The sequence below is a fragment of the Suricata suricatta genome, chromosome 15 (genome assembly GCF_006229205.1).
Source record: "Suricata suricatta isolate VVHF042 chromosome 15, meerkat_22Aug2017_6uvM2_HiC, whole genome shotgun sequence".
Lineage (NCBI taxonomy): Eukaryota > Metazoa > Chordata > Mammalia > Carnivora > Herpestidae > Suricata > Suricata suricatta.
Genome location: NC_043714.1, coordinates 64,195,975 through 64,209,752, shown reverse-complemented (window position 1 = coordinate 64,209,752; position 13,778 = coordinate 64,195,975). Strand labels below are relative to the sequence as shown.

General features: G+C 44.5%; 2 long non-coding RNA genes across 4 annotated transcripts in view; one reads left to right on the top strand and one right to left on the bottom strand.

Annotated features, from left to right (window-relative positions):
• Nucleotides 1-1,657: 1,657 nt before the first annotated feature.
• LOC115279085 overlaps nucleotides 1,658-13,778 on the bottom strand; it is a 19,262-nt gene continuing 7,141 nt past the window's right edge. For all 3 annotated transcript variants that reach the window (XR_003903197.1, XR_003903198.1, XR_003903199.1), the window contains 3 exons: nucleotides 13,161-13,297; nucleotides 2,266-2,378; nucleotides 1,658-1,999 (listed from right to left, as the gene is read on the bottom strand). This is a non-coding gene — a long non-coding RNA (uncharacterized LOC115279085). The remainder of the gene's footprint in view (nucleotides 2,000-2,265; nucleotides 2,379-13,160; nucleotides 13,298-13,778) is intronic.
• LOC115279084 overlaps nucleotides 13,564-13,778 on the top strand; it is a 10,142-nt gene continuing 9,927 nt past the window's right edge. Inside the window, exon 1 of the long non-coding RNA XR_003903196.1 lies at nucleotides 13,564-13,701. This is a non-coding gene — a long non-coding RNA (uncharacterized LOC115279084). The remainder of the gene's footprint in view (nucleotides 13,702-13,778) is intronic.

Sequence of the window (13,778 nt, the reverse complement as noted above, 5' to 3'; positions counted from 1 at the left end):
AGACATGGAAGGATGGTGGGATCAGGGGTAATTTAGAGAAAGAATTAGCTTGTTCTCTTGGGAGGAGGGAAAAGGTAGAAGATTCCTGAAGGGCTGCCTTCTGTCCTGAGTTTGGGAGCATAAATAACATTTCCTAGTGTTGGAGGAACAAGAAGGCTTTTCTAAGACAGAAGCTTTGTTTCAGAAAACACCAAAGGCAAGACTCTGACATATGCTCAACTCTTCCCATTGTGAGCAGAGGTGTGTATCTCTTATGGTATTTAATGGCTGTTGAGTGTGTGAATAAACAAATGACCTGAACAAAAAGAGATAAGCTAAGGCATCTTCTAGTTGTACCACTCTATATGTCTAAGGTGTTATGGCCCGATGCTAAAACCCTCTTCTCCACAAAAGGATCTCCCAACATCCCCAAGAGAAATTCTACCATTATATCCTTCTTTGAGGAAGAAACTCTTCCCAGAAGTCTCAGTGAAAATGCACATTTGCCGAGGAAGCTGAAGTCTTGAGCTACCAAAACAGGCTGTTTTATTAAATACTTGAATGGACACCTGGAAAACAGTAGCATGCCGAGAAGATGCAAGAAGAGGTATACTGTCCTGGGGACAGCAACGGCACAGAGCAAGGGCACCAAACCAACCTGCCCACCACCTGTCTGCATGCCTGAAAAGCTAAGAAAGCTCTTAGTTGGTTGAGCGGGGAGACAAGGGGAGGAATCCAAAGAAGAATATTATTTCATGCCATGTGAAAATTACATACAGTTCACATTTCCATTTCCATCAATAAAGTTTTATTGGAACTGAGCACACTCTGTTAACATATAGTCCGTGGCTACTCTCCTATACATCAGCAGAGTTGCATCGTTGTGACAGAGACCATGTAAAGGCTAAAACATTTACCATCGGAAGACTTAGAAAGGCATGGAAAATAATACTAGCCCAGAAGCTACCAAAAGATATTAATAATCAGAGCAGATTAAGCTACCCCTCTACACACTCACTATCAAGTTATTTGAAAGCAGAACTCAGGCCAGAGGGTACTTGTGGTGGTTAATTTTATGTGTCAACTTGGTTAGGTCATGGTATCCACGCATCTGGTCAAACATCAGTCTAAATGTTGTGAAAGTATTTTTTTAGATAAGATTAACATTTGAGTTAGTAGACTTTGAGTCAAGTACCTCACTCTCCTAGTGTGGGCCTCATCCAATCAGTTGAAGGCCTTACGAGAACACAGACTAAGATCCACTAAGGAAGTGGGAATTCTGCCAGTAGACTGCCTTCAAACTCAAGCTGCAACATGAGCCCATCCTTGGGTCTCCAGCCTGCTAGCCTGCTCTGAATATTTTATATGAATGAATGAAAGAATGTGTGTCTGTATGCACATGTGCATGTGCATCCGCGTGCATGCACACATGCAAACACACACACACACACATACCCTACTGGTTCCGTTTCTCCAGAAAACACTGACTATTACAGCTTCCAAGAGGAAGAGTTTTTTAATAAATTTTTTAATGTTTTTTATTTATTTTTGAGACAGAGAGAAACAGAGCATGAGCGAGGAAGGGCAGAGAGAGAGGGAGACCAGAATCAGAAGCAGGCTCCAGGCTCTGAGCTGTCAGCACAGAGTCCACGAACATGAGATCATGACCTGAGCCCAAGTCAGAGGCTTAACTGACGGAGCCACCCAGGCACCCCCCAAGAGGAGGTTTTTAAGCAGGGGTTGAATCACTCTTTTGTCTTCTCATAAGACCTATTGTTTCATTTTATGTAGATGCAGAACTAGAAAATGAGGGAGAGGAAAGAATTTTTCAACAGAAAAGGAAGAAAAAAAGTGGCCAGTGATTCAAAGGCCCTGTGTCAGTTCAGCTCGTCTGAGAAACTGACACAGACAGGCCGTCAGTCGCGTGAGAGACCAGTGGAGGGAATGGTATCGTACGCTGAAGGTAGAAGAAGCATGGGAAGGCAGATAAAGTCTCCAGGCCATGATGCTGGTCTGACATCTGTAAAGGGAGAGGAGAAAAGAAAGAAGATTGTGTAGGAAGAGCCTCCTTGCAGGATAGCTTAGAACTTTTCACCCAGCCCAGTGGGGAGCTCCAGCACAAAGACTGCCTGGAGAAGAGTCCAGCCCTGGGCAGACATGGCGGCCCTTGTAGCCCCACCCACTCAGCTCAAGCACTGAAGTGGGGCCTGGAGGCCCTGCAGCCATCAGCTGACTGCACTGCTCTGGGCGGTTCTCTCCTGAAGGGATATTTCAGCAGACACCTACCTGGCCGCTTCTACTGTCACAGGGCTCTCTACTTGCTTGGATGGTTGGAGAGGCTAAGCAAAGAATGGACACTGAAACCACACTCTGTTCTTCTTTTGGGTCCAAAAGTTTGCCTAACCAAATACAAAATGATTAATACACTTTTAGGAAAGGCACATGTAACAAAATCATTGCCCCATAACGTGAACTATTCCTGATATGATAATCATGGTGGACAGATGCTAAGATTGCCCAGCCCCTCTTTGGAGAGTCATTTATCTGTCATTTTCAATATTGCTGCTCCAGTGGCTCTGTCCCCAGGGCTTCAGGAGGGACAAGCAGGATATTTCAGCCTCAGGCTGAGCAATGAGTTAAGAGAGAAGCTCATGATTGTAGCCAGGAAAATCAAAGCCCTGTCGAGAAAACGGTCAAAAACATAGACGCTCCTGGGCCTCTGGGATCAGTGGCTGTAAAGACAAAGCAGGCGTGGCGATATCTTGGCCATCATCTGCTGATGGTCCCCAAGAACTAGGAAACAGAAGCCAGTGGAGCTGAGAGACGAAGAGACCCAGGCCAAACTAACCACTTTTTACAGAAAGAGAGGCAAACCCAAGCTTATCACTGACTAATGTTCATTGAAAAAATTACTAAAATGCATGTTTCCTCTGGAAGAAAACTAAAATCAGAAAGAAGGTTCTAGAAAGAGGAGTAAATGAGAAAATTGGTCTGTTTAAAAAGTGGGCAAATCTAAACCAGTACTTGCAAGTCAATAATAAATCAATTATTCAATTAAACCCTGGTGATTAATTTGGGATAAAAACAAGGTTGGATGTGAATAATGGACAATAGTAGTATGTGAGTTCGAGGGAGGGACACCAGGGACACAGGAATCCAAGGTCCTTGCATTTTTATGGAGGAATTTAGAGACAGAATTTAACATTTGACTGGTTTAGTTATGATGTGTGTTAAAATTAAGGGAGGTCAAGAAAAATACCCTAAAGTGACTAAAGCACAGGAAAAGGGATGAAGAGAAGGAGCATAAAAAAATGTCAAATAGAGAACACAGAATAAAGTGATAGGACTAAATCCAAATATATCAATAACCAAAATAAATATAGACCAGACCATCCAGTAAAAATAAAAATGGTTATCGAGTCTGGGGCAGGAAGCATGTAAGATTAGTCTAGGATACATCGTTATACCAGAGAGCAAAGAAGTTATCAAAGATGACAGGTGTCAGGTCAAAAGGATTATATAAACACAACAGCCCACACCAGGAGGCTCCCATTGTTCAAAGGTGGGACAATTTGTGCATCAGTAAAATAGCTGCTGTGACTATAGCCGAGCAAAACACAAAAACCATATTTGCAATTTCAAAACACATGAGGGATAATAGCAAATAGATCAGCTAATAATTGCAATGGAATGAAATACATCAAATACGTCATAACGGTAACTTTTAAATGGTCATATTTAAGGAAATAAATTAATTTGGTCAAGCTAGTAAATAAAAAGGAGAAAATCAACCATTTCTCCTGCCTTTCCTGTATAAACAATACCTCAGGGCAACCAAATAATTGAGCAGGGAAATTTCTTCTTATGAAAGAGCCCCGGCTAATAAATGAGAAAAGATTATGGAACTAGAATTGTTTTCAAAAAGGAATGTAGAATAGCGGCACCTGGGTAGCTCAGTCAGTTGAGCATCTGACTTGGGCTCAGGTCACAGTCTCACAGGTCATGAGCTCGAGCCCCACATGGGGCTCACTGCTGTCACAGCAGAGCCCGCTTGGGTCCTCTGTCCCCCCTGTCTCTGGGTCTCTCCCCCACTTACACTCTCTCTCAAAAATAAATAAGCTTGGAAAAAAAAGAAACATAGAATCACCATTTTGCAACTCTACTAAAATAATGACTCTAGGACAAGGTTTGGCAAACTTTTCTTAGAAGGCCAACGAGTGAGTATTTGAAATCTCATGGGCCATAGAACCTTTGTCACAACTACTCAGCTCTGCTGGTGTAGCTCAAAAGCAGATATAGACAAAACATAAACAAAGAGGCACGGCTACATTCCAATAAAACTTTGTTTACAAAAACAGGAGCAGGTGGGATTTGGCTCACAGTGATCGCCATAGTGTGCTGACCCTTGACCTAGAGAGCGACCCTCGCTTTTGCTAACAACAGAGAAGCAACCATACTGACCATGTTTTCCAGCACAGTGCAGTTTACTGAAGAAAAATAGCAAAACAAAAAATATAGTTAGAAATTATAAAAATAGACTTCTAAAAGTCTCAAAGATCAAAGAAGGAACCAAATGGAAATGAGAAAATATTTATAACTAAATGATAATAAAAACACTATACATCGAACTTGTAGAATTTCCCAAACATGGCACTTAGAGGGACATTATGGCTTTAAATATTATATTAGAAAAGAAGAAAGATTGTAAATTATTGAGCTAAGCTTGCAAATATTTAGGGAAAAGACAGCAGAATAAAAACCAAAGAAAATACATAGCAAAGGCAACAGGAGAAGTTAATAAGTCAGAAACAAATACACAACAGAAGAAAAAGAAAACCAAAAACTGATTATTTGAGAAAAACAATAAACAGACACAGCAGGAAAACCAGATGACACCCACACTTGAAATAGGCCAGGAAGAAAGAAACCAAGGAGATTTACCTTAAAAATGCTACAAATGACAGATTTAAAAAGTTAGAAAAGAAGCTGGTGTTTTATTAACTAATGACAGAAAATAATTGGGACTCATTTTGGAGGTTTATAGTCTCCTAACTAGGTACTCGTGATTCTCAGTGTTTTATTCAGAATCCACTATTTTATACCTGATTCCTCCCTTGGATTCTCCTGCTCCATGGAACCTTCCCTCGTGGAAGGCAGCACCTCCTCACTCACTCCCCTGAATTTGCTCACCCACCAGGCCAGGACCCGTTCTGTCACAAGCTCAAACCCTGGCCACCATGTTTAAATATGACTTCTCACTCGTGTGTCACCTATTTCTTCTCAAAATTTCTGCCACCAGGTCTTTTCCGCACCACCACCAAATTCATTAACACACAACTGAACTATTCACAACTTTTACCCTGACTCCCTGATTTCTGGTATTTGGGTTTCTCCCCCAACTCACCATGGCAACCATGGACAATAATTTTAGTAGGAAGGAAGGAAGGAAGGAAGGAAGGAAGGAAGGAAGGAAGGAAGGAGGGAAGGGGAGAGGGAGGGAGGGAAGGAAGGAGGGATGGAGGGAGAGAGGGAAGGAAGAGAGGATGGAAGGAAAGAAGAAAGGAAGGGGAGAGGGAGGGAAGGGGGGAAGGAAAGAAGGATGGAAGGGAGGAAGGGAGGGAGGGAAGGGAAGAAAAGAAAGAACCTAACTATGCTCTCAAGCTCCAGAGCCATCCACAACTCCCTGGTGCCTCTCAGATGAAGCCCAAGCCCTTTGATGGGTCGAGCCTGTAGCTTCGGGCCCGCATTGGGCCCTGCTCCCTTCCTTGCCATCTAGGTCTTTCTGGAGTTCCAGTCATTGTAGCATCTCCTCCTTTGTTCTTTAAAGACCACTTTCTCAGGAAGTCTCCTGCATGCCCAATGTCTCCCTCAAACCCATGAACTTCCCTCTCTATAACAGATTTAGAGGCTTCACTTATAAAATATTATATAAAATGAGTGAATTCTCATGTAGCAAGTAATTATTCTTTCATCAAATATTTAACTGAGCACTTTTACCTAACGACCTATGTCGGAACATTTACGGCAGCTCTGTTCCTAATAACCAAAACCTAGAAACAACCAAATGTTTCCCTACAGAAGACTGGACAAATCAACTGTGCTCTAGAATGGAATGCTTGTTACACAGCAGTGAGAATAAATGAACATCCATAATATGAGACACATACATGACCTCATCCATGCAGGTTCAGGAAAAGGCGAAAGGAAGCTGTAGTGTTAGAATCAGGACAGTGGTCACCGCTTGTGAGAACCAGGGGAGGGGTTGGTGACTGGAACAGGGCATCAGGGAGACTTCTGAGATAATGCAGTTGTGTTCCTTGATGCTGGGCACAGGGTGTTTCTTTTGAGAAAATTCATCAAGCTGTATACGTCATTTTAACACTTTCCTGTATATGCTCAATGTCAACAAAAAATCCACTGGAAAAAAATACAATAAGCACCTACTGTGCACCGTGTACAGGGTAGAGACACTGGGAACAGAGATATCAGTCCTTCAAGGACTGGAAGCCCAGTGCAGAGGTGAGTGTTATGTCCAAGATTTCAATATGGTCCCCAAAAACCAGAGACCGCCAGGGAGACCTAGTCACACATGCAAAAGCAAAGGGCATTTATTATTACGGGCTTATAAGCTCAGGCTCACAGACTTCACCAGCGCAGTGGATCCGTGCTGAGAGCCCCAAACAAAGAGGGGGGCAGGGCCTTTATGGGTTTGGGAAGGGTGAGTTACAGGAAATTGCGACACAGGTACAGTGATCCAATCATTATTGCCTAACATCATTGGCAGTAACTTTAACCATACACGTTGTCCAGAGTGTTCCTTACTTTTGGCAGGACCCAATCACAACATTTAGAGTGTTAACCAATTACAGAGTGGGCCCAGGACCCTCACGTAGGGTGTAACTAGCCTTAAGCAATAAGTGATTATCTATAGCTTCTATCTCTAGGCCTGTCCTTAGAAATGTTAAGGGTGTTAGCTGGCCTTTCCTGATCGGGTGTTACAAGGGTGGTCCGTTTTGCCTTGGGCAATGTGTGCCCTTTTATTGTCTAATGATTCTGAGAAACTGACACCTAGGCCTTCAAGGTCAAAGGGAAACTTGAATCCTGTCATGGAGTCAGTTTGATTCAGACCTGCGTCCTTACAGTGAGATGAGCAAGCATGACAGACATTACAACACAGGCAGTGAGAGAGGTGAGCGTAGGATGCAACCCGTTCAACTCATTAAACCTCACTTTCCTCATTTGTAAAATGGGAATCTTATTTCCTACCCAGAAGATAATTTAACATGAGGCATGGCCCACAATGTCTGGTGATGTGGTCTGAAGTGTTGGGGTTCAGAGCTGATGGCTAATAAAGAATTCTTGAGACTTCTTCAGTGCAAAAGAGTGGTTTTATCAAAGCTGGGGGGACAGGACCCCTGAGCAGACAGAGCTGCCTGAGGGGGTATGAAGAGCAATTGATTCCATACTGCAGGGCTGGGGGGGGCAGAGGTGGGGAAGTTTCCAAAAGGATTTTCATATGCTGAAGAAGACTCACAGGATCCTGGAGGCTGAGCTATTGTCAAGCTAAGGTTTTCCCTCAAGCAAAGCATTAGCATGAAGAAGGTAGGGAGTTCCTGAAGAAAAGGTTTACTCTGCGTGCCTCAAGTATTTGTCAATGGGCTACAGGTTATAATGAAATTTAATTGTATCTACATTTCCTTTTAGCCTTTGTCCCACCCCCCCCACCCCCGAAACACACGTATCCTCTGGGACGTAGTAGGTGCTAAATAAATGGTATCTGAATTTGATTCACAGCACAAATAGTCAAGGAAAGCCCCACAGATAGCTTCTCACACTGTCTCCACATCACCATTCACACGTATGCACACACACTCAGACACACATAAATACCACACACACACACACACACACACACACACACACACACACACACACTATTAGTCATGGTTTCTTGAATTAAGCAGCAGATGAAAATATATATTAAACTTCAAAGGTGCTTGTGGTAATGTTCTTTCGTTTCTATAAGTGTCTGGGTTCCCGTGCCTACTCATCTGCAGGGCCCTAAACCGCCCCCAGAAGGAGCTGCAATTTCCCTCCTGCCCGGGGCCCCATGGCAGCCCTAAGGGCCCCCAAAAAGTTCCACTGGGGCAAATGGCCTGTGCCCCAAGGTCCATGGCTAAGAAACCAATGGCTTCATTTCCAGCACTTTCTTTCTCTCACCAGGATCGAAGAGCTTTTCAACCTGAATTAGAACAATCTTCCAAAATCTGCTTGTGCTTAGAAATGAACAGGCAAGAAGGATGCCCATGCTGGGTTTGTGGCTGTGATTCTGGCTGGTTCCATTTGACAGTGTTATGCCCAAGATTTCTTTATTGTCCCCAAAAACCGAGTCACACATGCAAAAACAAAGGGCTTTATTACAGGTTTAGGCTCCCCGGACCTAAGCTCGGGCTCACAGACTTTACCAGCACAGTGGATCCATGCTGAGAGCCCCAAACAAAGGCATGGTAGGACCTTTATGAGTTTGGGAAGGAGGAGTTACAGGAGATTGTGACACAGGTATAGTGACCCAATCACTATCGCCTATCAATATTGGCAGTAACTTTAACCATACATTGTTACTTTTGGTGGGAGCCAATCACTACATTTAGAGTATTGACCAATCACAGAGTGGGCCCGACACCCTCACATAGGGGGTGACTAGCCTCAAGCAATAGGTGATTATCTATAGCTTCTATCTCTAGGCCTGCCCTTAGAAATGTTAAGGGTGTGAGCTGGCCTTTCCTGATTGGGTGTTACAAGGGTGGTCCTTCCTTCCTTGGGCAATGTGTGCCCTTCTATAGTCTAATGATTCTGAGAAACTGACACTTAGGCCTTCCAGGTCAGAGGGAAACTTGAAACCTGTCATAGAGTCAGTTTGGTTCAGACCTGCATCCTTACAACAGCAGGCCCATGAACTCTGACAGTGAACATGGACAGTGTCCATGGTGGACAGATTGTAGGGCTGTGGCATGATCGATAATAGGTCCCCAAAGCTGTGGTCCAAGGTGCGGTTTGGGGGTAGTTGGTGGGGTTGTGGAGCCGACGGCCAAGTAAGAATTCTTGAAATGTCTTTGGTACCAAAGGTGGCTTGATTAAAGCATGGGGATAGGACCCCTTCCAACCCCACCCCTCCCACCCCTGCCACCCCTGCCCCTGCCTTGTCCCCAAGGTATGCAGAATGAGCTGCTCGGAGGTTAGGAGGAGTGACTGATATATACTATGGATCTGGGGGTGGTGAGGTTTCCAAAGAGACTTTCGTGTGCTAAAGAGGACTCACCCACGGTATACTAGAAGCCTAGCTATCTCAAGCTAAGGTTGTTTTTTCTCTAGCAAAGCATTACCGTTAAGAGAGTGGGGAATTCCTGGAGAAATGTTTTATTCTCCTTGCCACAAGCATTTGTCGACGGGCTGCAAGATGTAAGGAAATTTCATGTTACCTGTCATTTCCTTCTTGCCTTTATTCCCCACATCACTGTGGAGGGAAGGGTGATGTAGGTTTCTGGAGATTAGGCTATTGATAAGATTGCCTTTTTCCTGTAATTTACTAAGACATTTGTAAACTGATGGAGACTCCGGTCCTGCATGACTGTGATCTCTATCAGTTAACCATTAGTTTTCTCTTTCCTTTGTTCTTGGGCAGCCAGGAGTGCCTTAGGAAAATCACACCTATCCCGTGGGGTGGGGGTGGGCTATCAGCTTGCCCTATGCTCCCTCATCACTCAGGAGGCAGGGCACCCCTTCCTGAGGCCACCTGTCATTCCTCACCTGGAGACGTGAATGTGAGTCATCAGTCATCAATGAGTCATGGAATATGAAGGGAAATGCATTACAGCAAGTCAGAACCTAGGATGACACCTTAACCTCTTAGGTTCCCTCTCCAAAATCTCTCTCACCTCTTCTTAACCATCTCATTTGCCAAAACCTAAGCACCATCACTGGTGGAAAATATTAGGAGACCTCTCCCTGTCTCCCTGATTCCTTCTTGCCCTGTCAGCTATGCCAACTTCCCCTCATCCCTTCCAACCCACCAAGCTCTTTTCAGACTTGACAGTTTGCCCTTCCAGGAACATTCCATGTCCCGTCTTCACCTGGCTAAACCTGCTCATGCTTCAGATCTCCTTTCCAACATCACCTTCCTAGAGTTTTCACTGGCCCCTCCGCATCCAGAGTAGGTCCCAACCCTCCATTTTCTCGGTGAATAACCAGCAGAGCTGGGAAGTATCCCCTGACCTGGATATTTGTTTGCCTATCTGCCTCATTCACTGCTCCACTGTAGACTTTATGCCCCCCTCTGTTCTCGGCCCCTAGCAAGCTGCTTCAAATATAGCAGGGACTTGATATTGTTTGATCGATTGGAGTTCTGATTGATTGATGAGTCTCTGAAAGGGGAACATTGCCAGGCAACTTCAAACTGCAAAAAAGAAAGGCTTTTCCTCCGTTAGGGAAAGGGGTTTGGGAAACAATAGGAGAACCATGTTGCTTTTTACAGCTAAAAGTTCTGGGCAGCCGCATGGAATAAGCATAGAACCAAACAGACCTCTGCCTGCCACACACGCCCTATGTGATCTCCAGAAAGTGACTGAACCTCTCGGAGCCTTAGTTCCTTTCAGATAATTGGTGTGGGGTGTGGGGGAATATATTTTTTGAGTTATTGATCAGACCAGATGAAATAAGGAATTGGATTTTTTGTAAACTCTTAAAGCACTGGAAGGTTCCTGGGGTCTGACTTAAGGCAGCAACATGGGAAACAGAAAGTAATGGACGTGTGCAGCATGTGCTCAGGATAAATTTCACATGCGTATCCATACATAGGCACTTGTAGTATGTTGAACAGTGCTCCCCCAAAATTCACATCCACCTTGAACTGGTGAACTTGACCTCATTTGGAAATAGGGTCTTTGTAGATGTAATCAAGTTAAGATGAGGTCATGCTGAATTAGGGTGGGCCCTAGTCCAATGATTGGTGTATTTATGAAAAGAAGGCAATTCGGACAAAGACGTAGAGGAGAATAGCATCTGAAAAGAGAGGGAGGCAGTGGAGTGATGCACCCACAGGCTGAGAAATGCCAAGGACTGCTGGAAAGCCACCAGTAGCTAAGAAGAGGCCAAAAAGGAAGCTCTCCTAAAGCCCTCAGAGAGAGCATGAGCCAGCTTTGGCTCTTTGATTTAGGACTTGCATCTTCCAGAACTGTGAGAGAATGAATTTCCACTGTCTTAAGCTACCTAGTTTGTGGTGCTTTAACAAAGCACCTAAGATGCTAATATGCACACTTGCAATCTGCCATTTGGAATGCCTACTGGTGGCACGGGGACCCCACCTTTGTCCTAGTAAGTGAGCCTTTGTAACCAAGGAAACAGCCCTAGTACTTAACCTTAAAAAAGCTACCAGGGAGATTTCTCAGGAAAAGATAAAGAACAAAGATGAATTGTTCCTCTTGAACTGCTTGTTCCTTGGATGATACTTGTCAGTCTCAATGCCCTGGTTTCTGCATCTAACACTAGCCAAGATGATAGCAGCACCAGCCAACCCCAGCTTTCCCTGATGCTCCAGATCGAACCAACACCTGCCTTGTCCTCCTCCTTACTTTGTATCATTGGGAAACAATTCTATCACCAGTTCAAACGGACCAGGGAGTGATTTCTTTTTTCAGCCCTAGGTAGGCAGACTGTATACATATGACCCATAAATGGAACCTGGCCAGATGTCTCGGATCAGGGGCACCACACGTCACCTTTCCCACAGGACACCAGACTGTGATTTCCCTTTTGTGGTTGTACGTTGAGACCAAAAACTAGAAACAGTGGTCAACACATAGCAATGGTGGAGGGAAGCCCCAATTCATCCACTAGGCCCACAGCTGGGTCTGCATCTTCTTCTGAGGTGTCAGAGAAGAATGCCCTTTCCCTATACCTGCTGACCCTGAGGAGCCATTCTTCCCCAAGTATTTCCAGACCTTTGACCCTCACATCTTCCCACCAAGGTGGAATGAGTTTCCTGATCCATGAACAGCAGCCATTGGTCCATATTTCTCAATAGCGAGTAGTTAATCCATTGAAGGGTCACTGGCCTGTTTCTACTTCTCTACCCAGATGGATGGGTCCCAGTGACCTGAGAAAGTGAGTCTGCTCTGCAGATTTGCCCTGGGGAGTGAGCCCATCTGTCTCTCAGTAGAGCTTCTACCAATCCTCAGTAGAAAAGTTGCATTTTATAGGGGCACATGTACCCCAATGTTCATAGTGGCACTGTCAACAATAGCCAAATCATGGAAAGAGCCTAAATGTCCAGCAACTGACGAATGGATCAAGAAGATGTGGTTTATATATCCAGTGGAATACTACATGGCAATGAGAAAGAATGAAATCTGGCCATTTGTAGCAACGTGGATGGACCTCAAGGGTGAAATAAGTCAGGCAGAGAAGGACGGATACCGTATGTTTGCACTCATATGTGAAACAGGAGAAACTTAACACAGGACCATGGGGAGGGGAAGGGGGAAAAATAGTTAAGGAGAGGGAGGGAGACAAACCATAAGAGACTCTTAAATACTGAGGATGGATGAGGGTGGGGGAGAGGGGAAAATGGGTGATGGGCATGAAGGAGGGCACTTGTTGAGATGAGCACTGGGTGATATATGGAAACCAACTTGACAATAAACTATAATTTTAAAAAATACACACACACAAACACACAAAAGAAAAGTTTCTTTTAAGTCTCCACATCTTAGTCATTTTATGATTTTTCAATTGGTTCAGAACATGGGTGAAGAGAGGTGCTATTTGGGGGGCCTCCCAATGAACCTGAGACACACTGCTTCTCATTATTCAGGGTAGTTATATGATAGCTACGTGCTATAACGTCACTGCAAACACTGAAGTCGCGAATACTAAACCGCTGCTCCTAGGGAAAACACACACACACACACACACACACACACACACACACACACACACCATAGATTATAACCTTAAATCCTAAAAACAATTCGTCCTGGTAGATTCAAGTATTTTGAGAAAACAAGGTTCAGAAGTGTTCAGTGACTAGCCTGAGGCTAACGGGGGCAGAGCTGGGACTTAACTCTGTCCAACTGGCCTGGGACAGAGCACTGTCCCACCCCATCCTGTCCCCGTCCTCTGCTCACCTCTGCACCAGAGCTCAAAGAGGAAGGCAGAGGGCCGCGTCACTCCACCTCAGCAGGGAAGATATGCGTCAGGCAACTTCAACTTTTTGCTGCTCTGTGTGTGTCCACAAATGACTGCAAGTGCCAGAAGTATTGATCTGGGGGTTAAAAATAAACTTTAGCAAGTAGATGAATCCACAAATATAGAATCTGTCAATAATGAAGATCAGTTCTATATCTTGTCTTATTGCTCCTAATTATTCACTATGCTCGTGGTAAGAGGATTATACATCCTTGTCCCTACCCCCTGGGCAATGAGGGAGCGTATGCCCCTGTCCATTGTCATCAGGCCTATCTTTATGACTCACTTTGACCAGTGAAATGCAAGTGGCAATGATATATGCCAATCTCAGGAGCACCTCAAGAGCCATCTCATGGCTTTAACCACCTACTTTCTTGTTCTTTTGTCTCTCACAGAGAGAACAGCGTGTCCCAAATGAGGCTGCTCCTTGTGGCTGGATCCTGAGATAAAGAAGACACGGGCGGTCAGCTGACCTGTAATGTAAGTGGGTTTGTAAACCGTTAAGAGTTGAGGTTTGAAACTAGCCTGGGGGCACCTGGGTGGCTCAGTCAGTTGAG